The following is a 24,870-nucleotide window of genomic DNA, read 5'->3' on the forward strand; positions in this document are numbered from 1 at the left end:
ATATTAGCCTTAAATGAAACACTAGAACAAATGGACATAATAGACATCTACAGGACATTTCATCCCAAAGTGCCAGAGTATACATTTTTCTCTAGTGTACATGGAACATTCTCAAGAATTGACCATATATTGGGCTACAAAAATAATATCAACAAATTCAGAAAGATTGAAATTATACCAAGCATATTTTCTGATCGTAAAGCCTTAAAACTAGAATTCAACTGCAAAAAAGAGGTAAACAAATCCACAAAAATGTGGAAACTAAACAACATAGTTTTAAAAAATGAATGGGTCAAAAAAGAAATAAGCTCAGAGATCAAAAGATACATACAGGCAAACAAAAATAAAATTACAACATTTCAGAATCTCTGGGATGCAGCAAAAGCAGTAATAAGAGGAAGTTTATATCACTACAGGCCTATATGAACAAACAAGAGAGAGCCCAAATAAACCACTTAACTTCACATCTTAAGGAACTAGATAAAGAAGAACAAAGACAACCCAAAACCAGCAGAAGAAAAGAAATAATAAAAATTAGAGAAGAAATAAATGAAATAGAGAAAAGAAAAACTATAGCAAATAGCAGCACCAAGCCTAGACTAAGCTAACTACACAAGCAGCATGCCAAAAGAGGAGTCCAGCAGGCACCAGACATTGTAAAGAATAAATACGTCCAACAAGACAGGCATAGTGTCTAATACACATGACCAAGGTTGACCCTTAGAGCCACCCATGGAAGGACTAACAGCATTCAATATTCATATACAACAGGAGGGGAAATATTACCCTCAAGAACCATTCCTAAAGCAAAAAAATCAGGTGGCATGGAGATCAATACCACCAAGCTCATCTTCCTCATAAAGATACCACAACAAATTTCAAAATCAGACAGTGTTACCTAATAAACAGACAAAATTGGCAAACAAAAAAATATAATCCAGGCCCTGGCCAGTTGGCTCAGTGGTAGAGTGTCGGCCTGGCGTGCAGAAGTCCCAGGTTCAATTCACCGCCAAGGCACACAGGAGAGGTGCCCATCTGCTTCTCCACCCCTCCCTCTCTTCTTCCTCTCTGTCTCTCTCTTCCCCTCCTGCAGCCAAGGCTCCATTGGAGCAAAGTTGGCCCAGGTGCTGAGGATGGCTCCATGGCCTCCACCTCAGGCACTAGAATGGCTCTGGTTGCAGCAGAGCAGTGCCCCAGATGGACAGAGCATCGCCCCCTAGTGGGCATACCGGGTGGATCCCAGTCAGGCACATGCGGGAGTCTGACTGCCTCCCTGTTTCCAGCTTCGGAAAATTACAAAAGAAAAAAAAAAAAAAAAAAAGATCCAGATGAATCAACAAGAGAAATCACAAGATAAAGAACTAAATGAAATGAAAGTACCCAAACCACCAAAAGCAGAATTTAAAATAATAATTTTTAGGATGCTAAAGGATCTTAGAGCAACAAGAGATGGACATAAAGAGTACCTAAATAAAAAGATAGCAAGCATAAAAAAGGACATTGAAATCATAAAAAAAGTCTAAAATGACAAATACCATGTCAGAAATGAAGATGGCACTAGAAGGAATTAACAGCAGGCAGAATGAAGCAGATCAAATCAGCTGTTTAGAAGGCAAGATAAACAAAAGCACACAAGCAGAGCAGCAAAAAAAAAGGCTCAAAAAGACAGAGGAAACTCTAAGAGATCTCTGTGACAACATGAAGAAAAACAGCATCTGCATCATAGGGGTTCCTGAAGGAGAAGAGAATAAACAAGAGATAGAGAACCTGTTTGAAGAAATCATAGCTAAAAATATCCCTAATTGATGAAGAAAAAAGTCACCCAATTTTAAGAAGCACAGAGAGTCCCATTAAAGAGGAACCCAAAGAGGCCTACACCAAAACACATCAAAATTAAAATGCCAAAGTTAGCCTGACCAGGCAATGGTGCAGTAATGGAGTGTCAGACTGGGATGTGGAGGACCCAGGTTTGAGATCCTGAGGTCACCAGCTTGAGTGCTGGCTTATCTGGTTTGAGCAGAGCTCACCGGCTTGAGGCCAAGGTCACTGGCTCAAGCAAGGGGTTGCTTGGTCTGCTGTGGCCCCCTGTTGGGGCACATATGAGAAATCAATCAATGAACATCTGGGGATCTACAGCAAGAAATTGATATTTCTCATCTCTCTTCTTTCCTGTCTGTCTGTCCTTATCTGTCCTTCTCTCTGATTCTGACTCTGCCACACACACAAAAAAAAATGCCAAAGTTAAAAGCAAAGAAGGAATACTAAAAGTTACAAGAGAAAAGCAGTTAATTACCTACAAAGGAGCCCCCATAAGAATGACATCTGACTTCTTAACAAAAACACTTAAAGCCAGAGGGATTGGCAAGAAATATTCAAATTGATGCAAAACAAGAACCTACAACAAAGACTACTTTATCCAGCAAGGTTATCATTTAAAATAGAAAGAGAAATAAAAAGCTTTCTAGATAAGACTCAAGGAATTTATTACAACCAAACCAGTATAGCAAGAAATGTTAAAGGGCCTGTTGTAAAAAGAGCAAAGAAAAAAAGAAAGAGTATTGTAGATTTAAAAAATAAAATGACAATAAATAAGTACATAATAACCTTAAATAATAATGGATTCAATGCTCTAATGAAGACATGGGGTATCTTTATGGATAAGAAAACAGGACCTGTAAACATGCTGTCAAAAGAGACCCACCTCAAAACAAAAGATGCACCTAGACTGAAAGTGAAAGGATGGAAAAAAGTATTTCATGAAAATGGAAATGAAAAAAAAAAGCGGGGATAGCAATACTTATATTTGACAAAATAGACTTTAAAACAGAGGATATAGTAAGGGATAAAGAAGGTCACTACATAATGATAAAGGGAGCAATACAACAGGAGGATATAACCATTGTAAATATTTATCCTCCTAATATAGGAGCACCTAAATGTATAAATCAGATTTTGATGGACATAAAGGATGAAATCAACAGCAATACTGTAATTGTAGGGGATTTTAATGCCCTGCTAACATCAATGGATAGATTCTCCAAACACAAAATTAAAAAAAAAAAAAAAGTGGTCTTGAATGACACACTAAATCAACTGGACTTAATAGATACCTTCAGAGTCTATTACCCCAAAGCAGCAGAATATACATTCTTTTCAAGTGCTCATGGTACATTCTCTAGGATAGACCACATGTGAGGGTACAAAAAAAGTCTCAATAAATGTAAGAAGATTAAAATCATATCAAGCAACTTCTCTGATCACAGTGGCATGAAACTAGAAATCAACTACAATAGAAAAACTGAAAAACATTCAAGCAGTTGGAGGCTAAATAGCATGTTATTAAATAACAAATTACTTAACAATGAGATCAAGGAATAAATAAAAGACTTTCTTGAAACAAATAAAAATAAACACACAACAGCTAAAAATCTATGGACACAACAAAAGAAGTCCTGAGAGAAAAGTTTATAGCATTACAGGCATATCTTAAGAAACAAGAAAAAGCTCAAATAAACAACCCTGCACCTAAAAGTACTAGAAAAATAACAAAAAAATAAAGACCAGAGGTAGTAAAATAATAATAATAATAATCAGAGTGAAATTAAATGACACAGAGACAAAAAACAAAAAAACAAAAAAACAAAACAAAAAAAACAACAACTACGAAAGATCAGTGAAACCAAGATCTGGTTCTTTGAAAAGGTAAACAATATTGATGAACCTTTAACCAGACTCATTAAAACAAGAGAAAAGATTCAGATAAATAAAATTAGAAATGAAAGTGGAGAAGAAACAACTGACTCTGCAGAAATACAGATTGCAAGAAAATACTATAAAGATCTATATGCCAAAATTGGACAACCTAGGTAAAATAGATAACTTCTTAGAAACATACAATTTTCCAAAATTCAATTGGGAAGAATCAGAAAACCTAACAGAATGATTACAACAAATGATATTGAAACAGTTATCAAAAAACTTCCAGCAAATAAAAGTCCTGTACTGAATGGCTTCACATGTGAATTTTACCAAACATTCAAAGAAGAACCTCTCTTTCTCAAGCTATTTCAGAAAAATTCAAGAGAAAGGAAAACTTCCATAAAATGAAGACTTGCCTCCTTTTATGAGACAAGCATTGTCCTCATTCCAATACCAGGAAAAGACCCTACAAAGAAAGAAAACTATAGGCCAATATCCCTGATGAATTTAGATGCTAAAATTCTCAACAAAATATTAGCAAACTGGATCCAGCAATACATCAAAAAGATCATACATCATGATCAAGTGAGATTTATTCCAAGGAGGCAAGGCTGGTACAATATTCAAAAATCAATCAATATCATTTATCACATAGACAAAACAAAGGATAAAAATCACATGATTATATCAATAAATGCAGAAAAAGCATTTGATAAAATCCAGCACCCATTCATGATCAAAACTCTCAGCAAAGTGGGAATACAGGGAACATACCTCAACATGATAAAGGTCATCTATGACAAACCCGAAGCCAACATCATACTCAATGGACAAAAATTAAAAGCAATCCCCTTAAGATCAGGAAAAAAGCAGGGGTGCCCCCTTTCATCACCCTTATTCAACATAGTTCTGGAAGTCCTAACCATGGCAATCAGACAAGAATAAGAAAAAAAGCCATCCAATTATAAAAGAAGAAGTAAAACTATCATTATTTGCTGATGACATGATATTGTACATAAAAAATCCTAAAGCCTCAGTCAAAAAACTACTAAACCTGAAGAATTAATTTGACAAGGTGGCAGGATAGAAAATTAATATTCATAAATCAGTGGCACTTTTATACACCAACAATAAACTGTCTGATAGAGAAATTAAGAAAACAATCCCTTTCACTATTGCAACAAAAAAACAAAGTACCTAGGAGTAAATTTAACCAAGGATGTAAAAGATTTGTACTCAGAAAATTATAAGACATTAAAAAAAGAAATCAAGGAAGATACAAAGAAATGGAAACATATACCGTGTTTATGAATAGAAAAAAAAATGTCATTAAAATCTCTATGCTACCCAAAGCAATCTATAAATTCAATGCAATTCCTATTAAAATACCAATGGTATATCTCAAAGATATAGAACTAATATTCCAAAAATTTATATGGAATAAAAAAAACTCAAATAGCCTCAGCAATCTTGAAAATGAAGAATAAAGTAGGAGATATTACACATCCTGATACAAAGTAATACTATAAGGCCATTGTAATCAAAACAGCTTGGTTCTGGCATAAGACCAGGCATACAGATCAATGGAACAGAACATAGAACCCAAAAATAAATCCATGCCTTTATGGTTAATTGATATTTTACAAAGGAGTTAAGAGCATACAATAAAGTAAGGGAAGTCTCTTTAATAAATGATGTTGGGAAAATTGGACAAGTACATGCAAGAAAAAAAATGAAACTACACCAACAACTTATACCATTCACAAAAATAAACTCAAAATGGATAAAAGACTTAAATGTAAATTATGAAACCATAAACATCTTGGAAGAAAACATAGGCAGTATGCTCACCGACATCTCTCATAGCAACATTTTTGCTAATATATCTCCATGGACAAGTGAAATAAAGGGCAAAATAAACAAATGAGACTATATCAAACTAAAAAGCTTTTGTACAGCAAAAGACACCATTAACAAAATAAAAAGGTAACCCATACAATGGGAGAACATATTTGCCAAAATGTCTGATAAGAGGTAATAACCAAAATTTATAAAGAACTTCTGAAACTCAACTCAGGAAGGTCAACAATTCAATTAAAAAATGGGCAAAGGACCTGAGTAGACACTTCTCTGAAGAGAACATACAGATGGCCACTAGGCATATGAAAAAATGCTCAATGTCACTAATCATCAGAGAAATGCAAATTAAAACCACAATGAGATATCACCTCACACCTCTCAGAATGGTGCTCATTAACAAAACAACACACAATAAATGCTGGCAAAGGTGTGGAGAAAAGGGATCTCTCCTGCGCTGCTGGTGGGAATGCAGACTGGTGCAGCCACTGTGAAGAACAACATGGAATTTCCTCAAAAAATTAAAAATGAAACTGCCTTTTGACCCAGATATCCCACTTTTAGGAATATATCCTAAGAATACCAAATCATTGATTCAAAAGAAGATATACATTCCCATGTTTATTGCAGCATTGTTTACAATAGCCAAGATCTGGAAACAGCTTAAGTGTTCATCAGTAGATGAACAGATTAAAAAGCAGTGGTACATATACACAATGGAATACTACGTGGCCACGAAAAAGAAGAAAATCTTACCTTTTGTGATGGCATGGAGGGACCTGGAGATTATTATGCTAAGTGAAATAAGCCAGGCAGAGAAAAACAAATATCTTATTATCTCACTTATGTGTGTAATCTAATGAACATGGTGAAGTGAAGCATGGGATAGAGGTAGAGGTGGGGTCATGGGGAGCAGAGTGACAGCTGTCAGAGGGAAGGTGGATGAGAGAATGGGATCAGAGAGGGTGAAAGAATTACTGAAATTATATATACATAACACATAGACACAGCTATCAGAACAGCAAATCGCAAAGGGAAGGGGTAGGGAGTTTGGAAGAGGGGGATAACAGTGGTGTAATGGGGGCAAGTGGTGTGCAAATGAGGATTTATATTGAGTAGGACATTTAAATCCATGTTAACACAATAAATTAAAATTAATTTAAGAAAAAAAGAAAAAACCTAAATTTTTTTTAAAAAGATAAAATAATGGGGTGGGGGTGTGGCAGGGAACTGAAACTCCGGTCTCACTTCTCAGCCCACTTTATTATTGTGGTAAAATATACATAATATAAAAGTTCCTATTTTAAACATTTTAAAGTGTCATTTCAGTATAATTAATGACAGTCACATGTTGTAGAACCATCACAATCTAACTCCAGAACTATTTCTATCTTGCAAAACTGAAACTCAATACCCATTAATTATTAACTCCTCATTCTTCCCTTATACAATCCCCTAGCAACCACCAGTTTACTTTTTGTCCTTATGAGTTTGACTAGTCTAGGCACCTCATAATTGAAATTATACCATTTCTGTCCTTTTGTGACTGCCTTACTTCACTCATTACCATGTCCTCCGGGTGAGGCAGCTTTATAGCAGAGCATGACTTCAACCCTACACAACCTCTGGGTCAGGAACCCAGCACTTCTCACTGTGCCACAATGCTAGTTAATCCTACATTCTTGATCTTGCTACAGATTGTGTTATGGCTGAATTGTATCTGCACAAAATTCTTATATTGAAGCCCTAACCCCCAGTATACCTTGACCTGTGACTATATTTAGTGATAAGGCTTTTAAAAAGGTAATTTAGGTTAAATGAAGTCATATGGCTGGGACCTGACACATGACTGATGTACTTATTAGAAGAGACACCAGAGGTCCTGGTCGGTTGGCTCAGTGGTAGAGTGTTGGCCCAGCATGTGGTTGTCTTGGGTTTGATTCCCAGTTGGGGCACACAGAAGAAGCACCCATTTGCTTCTCCACCCCTATCTCTCCCCCTCCACTCTCTCTACCTCTCTCCTCCTGCAGCCAGGGCTCAATTAGAGTGAGTCGGCCTCAGGTGCTGAGGATGGCTCCATGGCCTCCTCCTCACATGCTAAAAAATGGCTCCAGATGACGTCAGAGTAATGGCGCTGTAGGGAGCAATACTGATAAATCCCCCCAAAAAATCAACAAGATCTTATACCAGAAACAGAAAAATCTATCCTTGGAGCCTTCAGATGTTCCGCAATACACCCGAAGGTATGGTTGAGCAAAAAATTGGCTAAATATATAATCAAACTCCGAAGGAAATAGGAAGTAAGAAATACTCCGCCTTCCTCACTAACCTAAATAGGTATGCTTTCACTGGGAACTGAGAGTATAGAAACTAAGATGGGCAAAGGTGGTGAATAGATTCAGGTTGCGGCACAAACAACCAAATCAGGCTGTGGCACAGAGATCCAAGCTGAGGAAAAACTGTGCCTGTGGCAACCCAGCCAATACAAGCTAGCACTTGCACCAAACCCACACAAAAAGACAAGTGGGGCAGCCATTTGCCCCGATCTCCTGGTCGGGGCACACAGATGGTGGGTGAGAGATTCCTCCTAGAGCCCCAGGATTGGACACCCGTGTTACCCCACAGACAGTCAGAGTCAGAGGCCTTTGTGTGGGCTGAAAGCAGAAGCTCCGGGCCACCCCAGTGCCCTGAAAAAGCCATGCATGGGGAGGGAGTGAGAGCTAATTCCAAAGCTGGAACTTTTTCGTGCAGATGGGGGTCTCAGAGCGTGAGATGGCCGGCCTGATATCCTGGTCAGTGAGCATGGAGAGTGGGCAAGAGATTCCTCTGAGCACCTCAGGAGTGGGCGCCGGTTCCTGGGCAGAGAAGAAGAGTCAGGGGCCTTTGTGTGGGCCAAAAGTGGAATCTCAGGCCACCCCAGTGCCTGAGAAAGCTGCACACGGGGAGGGAGCGAGAGCTAATTCCAACGCTGGAACTTTTCCGTGTGGGCGGGGGTCTCATTTGGAGTGAGAGAGGGCCAGCCTGATATCCTAGTCGGCGCACACAGAGAGTGGGCAAGAGATTCCTCTGAGTGCCTCAGGAGTTGGTGACCATGTTCCCACACAGAGGAGCAGAGTCAGGGGCCTTTGTGTGTGCCAAAAGTGGAATCTCGGGACAGCCCCAGCGCCCTGAAAAAGCCGCTCACAGGGAGGAAGCAAGAGCTAATTCCAACGCTGGAACTTTTCTGTGCAGGCGGGGGTCTCATTCAGAGTAAGAGACGGCCCGCTCCATATCCCGGGCTGTGCCGCAGATAGTGAGCGAGAAATTCCTCCGAGCACCCCAGGAGTGGGCGCCTGCCCATGTTACCAGACAGAGTGGCAGAGTCAGAGGTCTTTGTGTGGGCAGAAGCCCCACCTGATTATGCTAGCAGCTCTGACTGATTGAGCCTTACACAGACCCCTGTGCTGAGTGGGAATAGAGTGGGGATTTGCCAGCTCTTTGAGCCTCTTACTATCCAGGCAGAGGCAGAGCAACCCCATAGCTGGATTATCAGGCTACTAATTCAGAAAGGAAAGACTAGGAGAGAGGCTCCAGGAACATGGACTCTCTCACTGTCGGAGCCTACAAATGCTAATGAGACTGAAGCCCAATATATGACATAGCCATAGAGACTTATCAACTGCAAACCTCTACCTGAGCATGCGACAGGGGTAGAACCCGGGGTACAGAGTCACCGACCAGGAAGAGGGAGAGAAAAGAAAAAGCAAGAAGATAACCTCTCAAAATCAAGAATAATCCACAGACTTTATAACCTATCCCATTTAATTATATTGTTCATTTGTTTCTCTTATCTTCATGTCTTGATTATTTTTTTCCTCTTCCAATTTGGTCGTTAATTCTCTGCCAGTCTTACTCTCTCCTCTCCTTGAACTACACTACCCATAAGTGTTACATCTCTCATTATCTTTTCTTTCTTCTTCCTTTCTCTTGATGAGGGTTGCACTCTAAAACCCTTAACTCTCTCTCTCTCTCCTTTTTTCCTTTTTTCTTCTTTTAGTGGTTCCCTCTTTTTTTTTTCTCTTTCTTTTCTCCCTTTATATTAGTTTCTTACTTTCTCCTTTATGTCTCCTCTCATTCAATACTCAATAACAAACAAATTATCTTACCTGGGACTCAAACTTATGTTTGTGGCATTTTGGGGAGTTTTTACTTCGCTTTTTTAACTCACTAGCAGTGCTCCCAACCCTGGCTCTCCATTTTATCTAGTTCTTGTTCCACTAACTACAATAGTAATTTTTTAATTCCCCCCCCCCATTTTCCTGTTTCCCTCTTATTCCTCTCATCATATCTCTTAGTCAACCAACACCTAAAAGCAAATCATTTTATTCTTGACCCAAATTTTTTCCTTATTTGCTTTTTGTGGGCCCATACCCCCTTCTTTTGCCCCTTTATTACTTCTCCTCAACTCAGGTCCTCCATTATAGACATTGTTTGTTCTATTTAGCACAATATAATTCACAGTTCACCACAAGATTTTCTCAAGAAAGAGGGGAGAGGAGAGAAAAAGAAAAAAGAAGGGGGGGAATAATTTTTTTTTTAATTTTTAATTTTTTAAAAAGTTCTTTTCTATTTTTATTTTTTTAACTTTCTATTCTTTATTAAATCTCATTAATACTATCAACAAAACCACCCTCAGATGTCACTAAGGAAGAGAAAATCAAATATCATGGATACAAAAGAAAGAAAGGTAATACAGAGAGATGACAAAAAATCTATGGAGAAAAAATTTAATATATTGGAAACCTTGGAGCTAAATGAGAGAATTTAACATAGAAATCCTAAAAATACTCAGAGATATACAAGAAAACAGAGAAAGGTGATTTAGGGAGCTCAGAAAACAACTGAATGAACACAAAGAATATATTACCAAGAGAATTGAAACTATAAAAACAAATCAAAGAGCTGAAAAACTTAGTTCAAGAGCTAAAAAACGAGGTAACAAGCTTAGCTAATGGAACAGGCCAGATAGAAGGTAGGATTAGTGAAATAGAAGAAAAGCAACTTGAGGCACAACAGAGAGAAGAAGAAAGAGACTCAAAAATTAAAAAAAAAAGAGATAGCCCTACAGGAATTGTCTGACTCCAGCAAAAAGAATAACATAAGAATAATAGGTATATCAGAGGGAGAAGAGAGAGAAAATGGAATGGAGAATATATTAAAACAAATAATAGATGAGACTTTTCCAAGCCTGTGGATAGAATTAAAACCTCAAATTCAAGAAGCAAACAGAACTCCGAGTTTGCTTAACCCCAACAAACCTACTCCAAGGCATATCATAATGAAATTGGCACAAACCAATGACAAAGAAAAAATTCTCAAGGCAGCCAGGGAAAAGAAGAATACAACATATACAGGAAGGCCCATTAGATTATCATCCGATTTCTCAATAGAAACTCTACAAGCTAGAAGAGAGTGGACCCCAATATTTAAACTCCTGAAAGAGAGGAACTTTCAGCCATGAATACTATACCCATCAAAGCTATCCTTCAAATACGAAGGAGAAATAAAAACATTTACAGATACAGAAAAGATGAGGGAATTTATCATCAGAAAACCCCCACTGCAGGAATCACTAAAGATGGTTCTCCAATCAGATACAAAGAACAAAAACCCCCAAAGCTACAAGTAAAAGCTCCAAGAAGAACACAATAAAACCAAATTTAAACTGTAACAACAACAAAAAAAGGGGGGGGAAGAGGATGAAGATTAACAGTAGCAAAGGATGATGGAGTGGAAAAGTACTCATAAGATAGTGCACTACAATGAACAGGGTAGGAACTCTTTTCATTACTTAGTGGTAACCACCATTGAAAAACCACTACAGAAGCACATGATTTAAAAAAGATAGCAACAGAGGAAAGATGTATGGAATACAACCAAATAAAAACAAAAGATAGAAAAATGAAAGACAAGGATCAAACAAGACACAAAACTAACAGAAAGCATTCTATAAAATGGCAATAGAAAACTCACAAGTGTCAATAATCACACTAAATGTAAATGGATTAAACTCACCAATAAAAAGGCACAGAGTAGCAGAATGGATTAAAAAAGAAAATCCAACTGTATGCTGCATACAAGAAACTCATCTAAGCAACAAGGATAAAATCAAATTCAAAGTGAAAGGCTGGAAAACAATACTCCAAGCAAATAACATCAAAAAAAAAGCAGGAGTAGCAATACTCATATCTGATAATGCTGACTACAAGACAGCAAACGTACTCAGAGACAAAAATGGCCATTTCATAATGGTTTAGGGGACACTGAATCAAGAAGACATAACAAGTCTTAATATATATACACCAAACCAAGGAGCACCAAAATATATAAGACAGCTACTTATTGACCTTAAAACAAAAACTGACAAAAATACAATCATACTTGGAGATCTCAATATACTGGTGACAGCCCTAGATCGGTCATCCAAACAGAGGATCAATAAAGATATATTGGCCTTAAACAAAACACTAGAGCACCTGGATTTGATAGACATCTACAGGACATTTCATCCCGAAGTGAAAGAGTATACATTTTTCTTCAGTGCACATGGATCATTCTCAAGAATTGACCATATGTTGGGCCACAAAAACAACATCAGCAAATTCAGAAAAATCGAAGTTGTACCAAGCATATTTTCTGATCATAAAGCCTTGAAACTAGAATTCAACTGCAAAAAAGAGAAAAAAAAATCCCACAAAAATGTGGAAACTAAACAACATAGTTTTAAAAAATGAATGGGTCAAAAAAGAAATAAGCGCAGAGATCAAAAGATATATACAGACTAATGAAAATGACAATACGACATATCAGAATCTATGGGATGCAGCAAAAGCAGTGATAAGAGGGAAGTTCATATCACTTCAGGCATATATGAACAAACAAGAGAGAGCCCAAGTGAACCACTGAACTTCACACCTTAAGGAACTGGAAAAAGAACAAAGGCAACGCAAAACTAGCCGAAGAAAGGAGATAATAAAAATCAGAGCAGAAATAAATGAAATAGAGAACAGAAAAACTATAGAAAAAATTAATAGAACAAGCAGCTGGTTCTTTGAAAAGATCAACAAAGTTGACAAACACCTGGCAGAACTTACCAAAAAAAAAAAAAAGAGAGAGAACTCATATAAACAAAATCCAAAATGAAAGAGGAGAAATCACCATGGACATCGGAGATATACAAAGAATTATTGTAGAATACTATGAAAAACTTTATGCCACTAAATTCAACAACCTAGAAGAAATGGATAAATTCCTAGAAGAATACAACCTTCCTAGACTGAGTCAAGAAGAAGCAGAAAGCCTAAACAGACCTATTAGTAGAGAAAAAATAGAAAAAACCATTAAATACCTCGCCAGAGATAAAAGTCCAGGCCCAAACGGCTACACCAGCGAATTTTATCAAACATTCAAAGAAGACTTGGTTCCTATTCTACTAAAAGTCTTCCAAAAAATTGAAGAAGAAGCAATACTTCCAAACACATTTTATGAGGCCAACATAACCCTCATACCAAAACCAGGCAAGGATGGCACAAAAAAAGAAAACTACAGACCAATATCTCTAATGAATACAGATGCTAAAATACTAAACAAAATACTAGCAAATCATATACAACAACATATTAAAAAAATAATACATCATGATCAAGTGGGATTCATCCCAGAATCTCAAGGATGGTTCAACATACGTAAAACGGTTAACGTAATACAACACATCAACAAAACAAAGAAAAAAAGCTACATGATCTTATCAATAGATGCAGAAAAGGCATTTAATAAAATACAACACAATTTTATGTTTAAGACTCTCAACAAAATGGGTATAGAAGGAAAATATCTCAACATGATAAAAGTCATATATGATAAACCATCAGCTAACATCATATTAAATGGAAAAAAGCTGAAGGCTTTCCCCCTTAAATCAGGAACAAGACAGGGTTGTCCACTCTCTCCACTCTTATTTAATGTGGTACTAGAGGTTCTAGCCAGAGCAATCAGACAAGACAAAGAAATAAAAGGCATCCATATCGGAAAAGAAGAAGTAACGGTATCACTTTTTGCAGATGATATGATCCTATACATCGAAAACCCCAAAGAATCCACAAAAAGACTATGAGAAACAATAAGCCAATACAGTAAGGTTGGAGGATACAAAATTAACATACAAAAGTCCATAGCCTTTCTATATGCCAACAATGAAACATTTGAGAATGAACTAAAAAAAAAAATAATCCCCTTCATGATTGCAACAAAAAAACTAAAATACTTAGGAATAAACATAACAAAGAATGTAAAGGACTTATATAATGAAAACTACAAACCACTGTTAAGGGACATCGAAAAATATATAATGAGATGGAAGAATATTCCTTGTTCTTGGTTAGGAAGAATAAATATAATCAAGATGGTCATATTACCCAAAGCAATATACAAATGTAATGCAATTCCCATCAAAATTCCAATGACATTTTTAAAGAAATGGAACAAAGAATCATCAGATTTATATGGAACTATAAAAAACCCCCAATAGCCAAAGCAATCCTAAAGAAAAAGAATGAAGCTGGGGGCATTACAATACCTGACTTCAAACTCTTTATAGGGCCACGACAATCAAAACAGCATGGTATTGGCAGAAAAATAGACACTCAGACCAATGGAATAGAATAGAAAGCCCAGAAATAAAACCACATATATATGGTCAAATAATTTTTGATAAAGGGGCCAAGAACACACAATGGAGAAACGAAAGCCTCTTCAACAAATGGTGCTGGGAAAACTGGAAAGCCACATGCAAAAGAATGAAACGGGACTACAGTTTGTCCCCTTGCACTAAAATTAATTCAAAATGGATCAAAGATCTAAATATAATACCTGAAACAATAAAGTACATAGAAGAAGACATAGCTTCTAAACTCATGGACCTTGGTTTTAAAGAGCATTTTTATGAAGTTGACTCCAAAGGTAAGAGAAGTGAAGGCAAAAATTAATGAATGAGACTACATCAGACTAAGAAGTTTTTGCTCAGCAAGAGAAACTGATAACAAAATAAACAGATAGCCAACTAAATGAGAAATAATATTTTCAAACAACTGCTCAGATAAGGGCCTAATATCCAAAATATACAAAGAACTCATAAAACTCAACAACAAACGAACAAACAATCCAATAAAAAAATGGGAGGAGGACATGAACAGACACTTCTCCCAGGAAGAAATACAAATGGCCGACAGATATATGAAAAGATGTTCATCTTCTTTAGTTATTAGATAAATGCAAATCAAAACTGCAATGAGATACCACCTCACACCTGTTAGATTAGCTATTATTAACAAGACAGGTAATAGCAAATGTTGGAGAGGCTGTGGAGAAAAAGGAACCCTCATTCACTGTTGGTGGGAATGTAAAGTAGTACAACCATTATGGAAGAAAGTATGGTGGTTCTTCAAAAAACTGAAAATAGAGCTACCTTATGACCCAGCAATCCCTCTACTGGGTATGTACCCTAAAAATTCAGAAACATTGATACGTAAAGAGACATGCAGCCGCATGTTCAGTGCAGCATTGTTCACAGTGGCCAGGACATGGAAACAACCAAAAAGCCCATCAATAGATGACTGGATAAAGAAGATGTGGCACATATACACTATGGAATACTACTCAGCCATAAGAAATGATGACATCGGATCATTTATAGCAAAATGGTGGGATCTTGATAACATTATGTGAAGTGAAATAAGTAAATCAGAAAAAACCAGGAACTGCATTATTCCATACGTAGGTGGGATATAAAAGCGAGACTAAGAGACTTTGAGAAGAGTATGGTGGTTACGGGCAGTGGAGGGAGAGGGAGAGGGGAAGGGGGAGGGGGAGGGACACAAAGAAAACTAGATAGAAGGTGACAGAGGACAATCTGACTTTGGGTGATGGGTAAGCAACATGATTGATTGACAAGATAACCTGGACATGTTTTCTTTGAACATATGTACCCTGATTTATTGATGTCACCCTAGTAAAATTAATAACAAAAATTGCTCCAGTAGCAATGGAGCAAGGGCCGCAGATGGGCAGAGCATCACCCCCTAGTGGGCTTGTCAGATAGATTCTGGTTGGGGTGCATGCAGGATTCTGTCTCTGCCTCCGCTCCTCTCACTAAATAAAAATAAAAAATAAAGATAAAGAAGAGACACCAGAGATGTGCATATACAGAGGAAAGACCATATGAGGACAGAGCAAGAAAGCAACGGTCTACAGAAAGAAAGAAAAAGGCCTCAGGAGAAACCAAATCTCCCACACCTTGATCTTGGACTTGGAATTTCCAGAACTATGAGAAAATAAGTCTCTGTTGTTTAAGCCATCCAGGTAAGTTGTTATGCAGCCCAAGGTAACTAATACACACACAGCTCTCTATATTACCAGATGTGAAGGACAAGGTCATGTAGTGGCCTCTACCAATTGGCAGCAGCCCCTCTCCAGTCGAATGTGAGGGCATGGAGTAGAGTGGTATCTTGGGTCTACATTTATGTGTCATACAGTACACGATGTGGTTTTTGAGCCTGCCTGGGGGCTGGCAATGGATGTCCTTTCAAAGTTTTGAGTTTCCATTAAAACAACACTGCAGCTGGCCTCCCCAGAGGTGGTTTCTTCAATGCAGCTCTCCTTATTGTCACAAAGTCACACACATTCTGATGTCCAGCAGCCCACAGAGACATCATGGCTTCACCACCTGTGTGAATCATTCTTCTCCCGGCTGCTACTCTTTGGTGCTGAGAAGAACAAAACTCACAGAGAAAGTGACTTGGCCCAAGAAATGAGGCTCCTCCAACTGGAGAAAAAGTCAGCAGCCTCCTTATTACCATTACAATGCTCCTTGGCCTCAAATTCAGGATTCTCTTATATTTCTCAATATCCTGTGTTTGAAATATCACTTTCTAGTGCCATAATTTATGTACAATTTTTGCTTTTAAACAAAACAATTAAAAACATTCTTTCACTTTCTATTATAAATTCCAAAACACAGCCTCTGATTGGCCGTGGATAGTCAGAGGAGTTCAGAAGGCAGGACAGGGCTAGGGTGGAAATACAGGTTCAGACAGTGGGAGAGAAAGCCAGAGACTTTATTTAGAGAGGGGCAAAGAGAACCTAATAACTGCTAAAAGAGTCTTAGTTTCCCCAGGAACTCAGCCAGGAAGATGACACCCCATAAGTGGTCTTAAAGATGTGTAACCTGGCCCTGGCCGGTTGGCTCAGTGGTAGAGCGTCAGCCTGGCATGCAGAAGTCCTGGGTTCAATTCCCGGCCAAGGCACACAGGAGAGGTGCCCATCTGCTTCGCACCCCTCCCCCTCTCCTTCCTCTCTGTCTCTCTCTTCCCTTCCCACAGCGAGGCTCCATTGGAGCAAGGATGGCCCGGGCGCTGGGGATGGCTCCTTGGCCTCTGCCCCAGGCGCTAGAGTGGCTCTGGTCACGGCAGTGTGATGCCCCAGAAGGGCAGAGCATCGCCCCCTGGAGGGCAGAGCGTCACCCCCTGGTGGGCATGCCAGGTGGATCCCGGTCGGGCCCCTGCGGGAGTCTGTCTGACTGTCTCTCCCGGTTTCCAGCTTCAGAAAGATAAAAAAAAAAAAAAAAAAGATGTGTAACCCAACACAGGAAAAGTAAGAATGAGAATACCCATGACTGGAAATAGATTCATGAATTTTCATGTCAGAAGAGCTCAAGAAGCATCAGCCATGTGGGTGAAGCCACAGGTTCCTGGTACAAATGATTCAACCAGAAGCCAAAGAAGTGAAGACAGATCCTAGGATAAGATAAGGTGTTCATGCTTCAAAAACCAGAAAAGGAAAGGGGGTGGGCTGGGGGAGGTAGTGATGACACCAAGGGGAATAGATTGGCTTGAACTTGGAGGATAAAAGTTGAAGGCAAACTGAAATCCAAAAGACAAAATCTTGTTGCAAAGAGGAGAGTTCAGAGGCAGCAGCTGCATCCTCCAATAAACAACAACCAGAGGTCTGGGGCAACGGGCAGCTTCACTCTTGGGCAGAGCTAGAGGAGGTGCTGGGCTCCTGATCCATCCCAGCCCAAGCTCACCTGCACTGGTTAGGCATACCTTGAGGAACAGAAATCACCTGTGCATGTGATGAATAGCCCTACACATGGTAAACAGTTTTGAGAAGAGGAAACCGACAAAAAGAAGAAAATGAAAAAAATTATGTGAACCCAGGGCATAATATCTTCCTCTTAAATCATTTGAGAGTGACAAGGGGGGAAGTTTACCAGACAATAGCAAAGGGACCTTGCATTTGGCAGTAGACCCAGGGTGGGGTACCCATTTGGTTATGTATCTTCCTGTTCCCTTATTCTCACTCAATTTAGTTCTCCATTGGTTACTAAATAAATGCTGATGACACTCATCTAATTTTACTGATCAGCACAATTACAGAATTTATTCACTAAACAGATACTCATTAAGCATCTTCTCTGACCAGGCACTGGGTTATATCATAAAAATAGAAAGGTAAGATAAACATACACTTCTTTTTATCAATACAATAAATGTATTTTTTAACAACACTAACAAGTTTTTATTACCCAACTGCAGAAAGGAGACCAGCCATACTGTTGTTTGACCCTTCTATTCAAAACTCATTTCCCTTCCAAATTCCCATAGAATCTTTTCAGACTTTCTCTTTGGCTTGAAAAATGCATCATCTATGAGCCACTTGTCTCCTTTCCTGGCCACTGAGGAAATGGACACCATCTGATATACCAGCACCCACTCGCTTTCGCAACTCAGAAAAGAGATTCGTCTGGAATCTTCATCCATATTCTCACTTCTCCCCATTCCTAATCCCTAAGCCTCTTTTTCCACAGTTAACCCCTCCACCTGTGCACTGAATTTGACCTCTTAATCCCCTCGACCCTAAACACAGTCTTACCTCTTAAAACATTCTGTGTTGTCTCATTCTCACATCTGTCTCTACGGTCTCTCCAGGCTTCCCCCACCCAATCTCTAAAGACTACCATAACTAAAGCCTTCCCTTATCTTCACTTCCTATGAAACTGCTGCCCTCCCTTGCTCCTTCCTTTTTCTGCCCAGGTTCTTACAAAGGAACTCTGCTCCAGCCTTCACCACCCCCCACTACACACCAAGCCCCAGACTTTCAGGGTCTGATTTTTTCATTACTACTTAAACTGCTCATGAACGGACAACTGAAGACCTGATTGGCATATTAATCTTCTCAATTTTATTTAATTTCTGCTGGTATCATTTGACACTGTGACCACTTCTTATTCAGAACTCTACCCTTGGTCTCCATGATACCCCACTGCCTTCTGGTCTCCTGCCCTCACTCTGAGTGCTGTTTTTGGATTCCTCTACTGATTTCTGTCTCCTGCCCAACAGCTTCAATGCAGCCATTCTCTAAACATCTGTCCTGACTTTTCAGGGACTCTCACGTATCCCCACACTTAAACTATCAACAAATACTGATGACTTCAAGACCCACATCAAGGCGCTCCTTCTTACCTCTTTACCCCATTGAAAATTCTCTCATGCTACCTACACAATATGCATTGTGTTTCTCCATTTCTTTTATTACTCACTGATACTGCCCCAATTCAGACCTTTATCACCTCACTGGAACTACAGCAATAGCTTCCTAATTGTTCTCCAATTCTCCCTAGTGTAATTCTGGTGGCCAGGCAGGTTCACGTTAGATTCAGGCAGACGATAAAGAAACTGTGGAGCCAGAAAACATTGGACCATTCACGTTTAATAGACTCTCAGAAAGGCAAAGGAGCACACAGGCAGGGGAAACCTCTTCTCGTGGCAACAGGTGAACAAACAACAAAACAGTCTCTTGCAGTGATGGGCAGGCAATCTGCAATCCACCCTGAGGGCAAGCACCTATAGCCTTACATAGACCATACACACATGGCCCTGTCATGTGCTCATGCACTAATCAGGCAAAGTACAAGTGAGGAAGCTTAACACAGCTGTTTTCCCAACAGCTAGTCTTAGTGAACTCAACTTAGTTTCCTCCTCAAAAGCTGGTGATGCCCTATTTGTCACTTAAATCCAAATCTTCTCTTTCCCAAATATGCCATGTACTTGAACACCCACTGGTATGCTTTATCGTCTCTGTAGCAGTTTGTCCTCCCCTTGTCCATCTGGGGAAAACCTTCTCCAGTGCTGCTTGGTCTGGGAAGGCACTCTCCCAGCTTGGAGCTCCCTCTCTAATCAGTCTCGCATCCTAGTTCTACATTTATTGAGCACTAATGTCACTCGGGTTTGGATTGTGCTTTTGATTAGAGCTCTGTCTCCTCCATTTCTTTGTGGGAGATATGATGGCAAGATGCAGAGTGGAGCCCACTCATGCTTGTTGCTTTGAGCTCAACAGTCCTGGAAAATCTGGGTCTGTAGTTACGCTCTATTAGTTTGTAAAACAAAGGGCTAGAGCAGAATTTAAGCATAATAACAAGCATCGTGAAAGAACCAGATGGAGAATAACTTTTTTAAAGATTTTATCTGTTGATTTTTAGAGAGGGAAGAGGGAGAGAGAGACGGCGGGGGAGAGAGAATGGGGAGAGGAGTAGGAAGCATCAGCCTGTAGTAAGTATTTCTGTATGTGCTTTGATGGGGCAAACCCAGAGTTTCAAACTGGAGATCTCAGCATTCCAGATTGATACTTGATCACTGCACCACCACAGGTCAGGACAGATGGAGAATAATTTTAAAATAACTTTTTAAAGTAAAGCAATAATACACAATGGCTGTTGGGAAAACAGCTGTTAGGGTTGCTCACTTGCACTTTGCATGATTAGTGCATGAGCACATGGCAGAGCCACGTGTGTATAGTCTCTAGAAGGCTGCAGGTGCTTGCCCTCAGTGCCTGCCTGCTACTGCAAGGAGCCATTTGGCGGATTGCTTGCCTGCCACAGCGAGGGGCTGTTTCACTGTTCGTTTGCCTGCTGCCATGAGAAGCAGTTTTCCCCTGCCTTTTTGCTCCCCCATTGTTGGGAGAATGCAATAAATGGGAATGGTTCATTGCTTTCCGGATGCACAGTTCCTCTGCCATCTGCCCAAACCCAGTGTGAACCTGCCTGGCCTCAGCCACCAGCATTACAATGGCTGTAGGTAAATTTAAAAATAAAGAGAAGTAAGAAGAAGATAAATCAAAATTACTTCTAATCCCCACCCAGAGAAAATCATCACCATCATTTTGCTCTATAACCTTACAAATGTTATTATATATGTATGTATCTATATATATGTATGTACATATATATATTTATATGTTACCCCCAAATGAGATTATTGTATTACCTACTTTTTAACTTAGCAATTCATGAGCATTTTACAATAATATAAGATATTTTTATATAGAATTATATTTAATATCTGCACAGTATTTCACTGGATGATATCATAATTTATTTAAATAATCTCCATTTAACTTTTAATTTTTCTCTATTTTATATAATACTAAAGTGAATGTGTTCAAAACTGAATATTTAGTACAGTATAGATTTTTCTCTTCAGAATAAATGCCTAGAAATAGGACTTCAGGTCAAAGGTTAGGTTAAGGTTTTTGTCATCTGCAACAATATTGGCTCTGAGAAGCATCATATCATCCTAGCCATCCATTTGAGATCAGTGATTTGCCAATTTCAACACACTCACCAAAATGGGTGTTGTCAGGCCAGAAAATTTTAAAGCTGGAAATAATCTAAGAGGTAATTAGCCGCAAGGATCTACACCTGAATATCACTGGAATCGATTGGGGGTGGGGAATTATGTATTTCATTAAAGTCCCCAAGTGATTCTTCTGTGCAGCCAGGTTTGAGAACCGCATTTGTGGCCCAAACCCCACATTCTGGACTTGGAAACTAAGAGCCAGAAAAGGTGAATAACTTGCTTAAGTTGATTTATGGGAGGAAGAGAAAAACATGTATCCAAAAAATAAAGAAAAAGAAAAGGCTGCATGTAGGTGGAAAATGAAGTAGTAATCATTTGTAGTTAATTATTGATAGAACAATTAGTAATATAGATGTTTACATTTGAAATCTCATTTTAAGCTTGCAGACTATTTATGAAAATAGAGTAGAAGGAATGCTAATCTTTCTTCCGTTCCATTGAGAAACCATTCTTAGAAGGTCAATTCATAACCAAATGTTGATTTTAAAACTTGTGGGGTTTTTTTTAAGTCTCTACTTAAAGGAAGGGTAGAAAAGATCATGAATTCATATAGGTGAACTATGAAATGAGTTTATGTTTTTAAAATAGATGTTTATTTTTACAAATGCTCCAACAAGTAAATATGTGTCAACACAATAAAAAACACAAAATTACAGTTTTAAACAAAAATCTACCTTGGTTATGTAACTAAAGTAATTGTTTTTGTGTGTTTGTGTGTGGAAAAATGTGCATTTACAAATTAAGATACTTCTCAATAGTGACAAAATACTATAACTTTGTGACTTTAAGAATCTTTTATGAAGAGCTAGGACATAATTGGAATTTGTAATTATTTTAGATTTCATTTAATTCAAGTTTAAGAAAAACCATGAGACGTCATTGAGACTTAAACACAGAGAATAAGTGTGTGTGTGTGTGTGTGTGTGAGAGAGAGAGAGAGAGAGAGAGAGAGAGAGAGAGAGAGAGAGAGGAGTGGAGAGGCTGAAGAACTGTGTCTAAAATTTGATGTCTTTTAGAGGTCAGCTGAATTTGCAACCACAACCACAACCAATGGTTTCTTCCAGTTACCACTTTACAAGAAAAAGTGATTATAGCACCTTTTTTTTCTGAGAAAGGAAACTCTCAGAAAGGAAAGAATAAGTTATTTTGCTTTGTTATATGCTTTTCTCAGGAGATACACTGCCTGTGGTTTTGAAAGTTTGAATTGCCTGTCAGTGAGCCACCTTACCACGCCCACTGGTGAGATAAAAAGAGTTATATCTTTATTAATAAATTATTGAGTTACTCTTTAAATGAGCTCCCTGGATTGCCTGGAGATGCAGCAGACATGGCCTCCAACTACAAAGGGGTGAGAATACAGAAAGGGGAGAGAAGGTGGGACTGCCTTCCTGGAGCATCTCACACTCAGGCCAGCATCTCACTTCACTTAACCTTCACCTTAGAGAAACCACAGAACAGTGACATTGCTGAAAGCTGTTCTCCATGTGGGTAAAATGGGCTGAATGAGAAAGCAGCCAGCAGTGTTCTAACACAGAGCAGCTTTATGCAGAATGGATGAGCTGAATCTGCTCTAGGACAGTCATGCTAACATGTCTGGTATATTTGGCCATATTCCCCACCAGGTTACACCTAGAGGAAACTCCCGGGTCTGTGTGTTTCCTGCCCTCTCCACCAGAGGCATGACTTCTCAGCCTCAGCTGGCAGTTCTGGCTGGAAGCATTGTCCCTGTACATTTTAGGTTGCTCCACAAGCATCCCTGCCCTCTATTCACTATTACTAGTAGCCACCCAAATCCCCAGTTGTGACAACACAACAAAATATAACTCCAGATATTGCCAATGTGCTAAAGGGTACAATTACACATGCATCCCACACACACAAATACACATAAACAAACCAGGGTTGCACAGCAGAGCTTTGCTCTGAAGGAGAGCTGCACAGGCTGTTGAGGAAGTCATCAGTGACAGAAACCTGGGGACCTGAGCTCAGGCACACACTGGAGAGGGTGTGCGTTGTTGGCAGAGCAAGGAGGAGCCCAGCCTGGCTGGTACTAATAGCAGCAACCATTGCTGTGTAAACACCCATAGGGTGTAGGGGTCTCATCTGTATCCCCAAACGTGTCCACGGGCATTATTTTATCTCCCAGGCTAGAAAACAAAGACTAAGCAGTATTCCTAACGTCATCAGATTGGGAGTTGACCCCAGACCACCAAGTCTCTTAGTATTATTGCAATGAGCAATAGAACTAATGCTGAACTAGAATTTTGAACAAAATAAGGTGCAGTCAGGTCACATTATAAAGGGGGTAGACTATCACAGTGAGGGGTTGGCTTTTAAAAATCAAGTGCCAGAGACTCATTCAATAAATTCCAATGTGCTTTCGAATACAAACTTTTAGTAAAATAGGCCAGGAAGATAATTTAATTTGAAATAATTTAAACAGGAAATAATATTTTTTAAAATTTTTACTATAACAGCCAAATCATAGCTAAAAGTAAAATCATGGAGACATATCTACTCTTATTCCTATTATTAACTAAAATTCTATACAGTCTATTAGACAAGAAAATAAAATAAGTACCATAAAAGTGAGAAGAAAAAAAAACAAGTTCATTATGTTCAGTTATGATCATTTATGTAGGAAATTAATTAAATCTGCTAAAAATACTAAAACTAATAGCAATTGGCCAAGTAATAACAATGCAAAAATCTGCAGTATACTATTAGCCAAAAGTCAACTGTTAAAAAAATTGGAGGGAGAGGTCTTAATAACAATTCTGAAAATAATAAAAACAAAAAATTTCTGAAAAGGAACTCTAAGAATTTTATGCAAAGATTTATATAAAAATTATTAAATAATATAAGGAGATATTAAGAGATATCACATGTTTTTTAAGAGGCATAATATTGTAAATTAATCTAGAAAGCTGAAGAAATTCAAATAAAAATATATTTAAAAACTTGTTGAAACTCAAGAATCTAATGAGGCCCTGGCAGGTTAGCTCAGTTGGTTAAGAGCATTGTTCCAAAAGGACAAGGTTGCTGGTTCTATCTCCAGTCAGGGCACACACAGGAGACAACCAATGAATGCACAACTGAGTGGAACAACAAATAAATGCATCCCTTTTCTCTCCCCTCTGTCTCCCTTCCTCTCTCTGTCTCTCTATAAAAAAGAGAGAGGCATCTCTCTATAAAAAGAGAGACACACAGAGAGAGAGAATCTAGTGAGTAAACAAGAAGAATCAAAAAAGTATTTTAAAAAGTATATTTTAAAAAGTATATAATAAAAAGTGGCCTGTATTTTCATATTTTAAAACCTACTATAAAACTTAAAAATATAAACCATGTTTAGATTTGTATGCTAGATTTGTAAATTTTTTGTGTGTGTATTTTGCATTTTCAAAATTTTATTCAAGTATTTATAAGCAGAAAAGTCTTTTAAAACATAATAGAGCCTGACCAGGTGGTGGCGCAGTGGATAGAGCATCGGACTAAGATGAGGAGGACCCAGATCCGAGACCCCAAGGTTGAGCACAGGTTCATCTGGTTTGAGCAAAGCTCATCAGCTTGGACCAAGGTTGCTGGC

This window comes from Saccopteryx bilineata, chromosome 3 (genome assembly GCF_036850765.1).
Source record: "Saccopteryx bilineata isolate mSacBil1 chromosome 3, mSacBil1_pri_phased_curated, whole genome shotgun sequence".
NCBI classification, from domain to species: Eukaryota; Metazoa; Chordata; class Mammalia; order Chiroptera; family Emballonuridae; genus Saccopteryx; species Saccopteryx bilineata.